We start from the raw sequence: 1,142 nt of genomic DNA on the forward strand, positions 1-1,142 counted from the left end.
ATATGTACTTTAGCATTAGTGGTGAATCTGGCAAAAAAGCCTAGTGCGTACGACATTTACCTTTGCCCACCCGAAAGCTTGTTTGCGCTATGCTACTGTCGTCTGCAGCAGCCCATTTCTGACAATTCTAGTAAAAATACAAGCACCAGAACTTATATTTATGACTGTTTAATGTTTTTTTATTGTTTATAATATATTGCATAATGTTTTTAAATTCACCAAATATCGTGTTAAATAGTTACTTTTCTTAACTACCTTTTGAATAGCATGTACTTCAAAAGCACCCCCTCTTGCCCCCCCCCCCAATAAAACACTGTAGCTACGCTACTGGTGTATTGTGTTCTGTGTTCTTGGTGTATGGTGTACTTGGTGATGCTAGGCGTATATCTTCTATTTGCTTTCGAGGAACCGCCAATATATGATGTTTAGCAATTATACGATAGGCAGAATTTCAGTTTTATTATTGATTCGCTTTTTTGAAAAATCAATTTTTTAGAAGACAATACAACCAACCTGTTGTCTTACGCTGCAGCATCACACCAACGCTGAATAAATCTTTTGGACGCCTATTTAGCCAAGTCTACTTTACTTTGCGCCTAACAAAGAAATAAATCTGTAGAAAACCAACAGGTCTATGGCCGATGTGAGAAAAATTAAATAAAAAAAAAAACATGTTTTTTAACTGAAAGTAAGGAGCGACATTATAACTTAAAACGAACAGAAATTATTCCGGACATGAAAGGGACTGTTCCTTTCCTCAGTGCCTCACTTTTACGCTAAAGTTTTTTATTGTTTAAAAAAATAGAGTTGTGAGAAAGAATCAAAATTTAGAGTAAAGAGGGAGGCATTGAGGAGGGGACAGCCCCTTTCATATACGGAATAATTTCTGTTCGTTTTAAGTTTTAATATCGCTACTTACTTTCAGTAAAAACTTATTTTTTTCATTTAATTTCTGAACGATTTTGAATTAATGCAGGTTTTGATTTTGGCTCATCGTATATGAATAATTAAAATGAAATTCGCATATTAATTTGACTTTTTTTTTGGTTAAATGGCTTTCTCGAAATCTGTTTATATTTATTTACGAACGTTTCTATTAGTAATAAATATACGTAAATTACGAATTACCTTACGGAACGAAC

The sequence above is a fragment of the Artemia sp. Qi Xiang Cuo genome, chromosome 12 (genome assembly GCF_049724085.1).
Source record: "Artemia sp. Qi Xiang Cuo chromosome 12, ASM4972408v1, whole genome shotgun sequence".
Lineage (NCBI taxonomy): Eukaryota > Metazoa > Arthropoda > Branchiopoda > Anostraca > Artemiidae > Artemia > Artemia sp. Qi Xiang Cuo.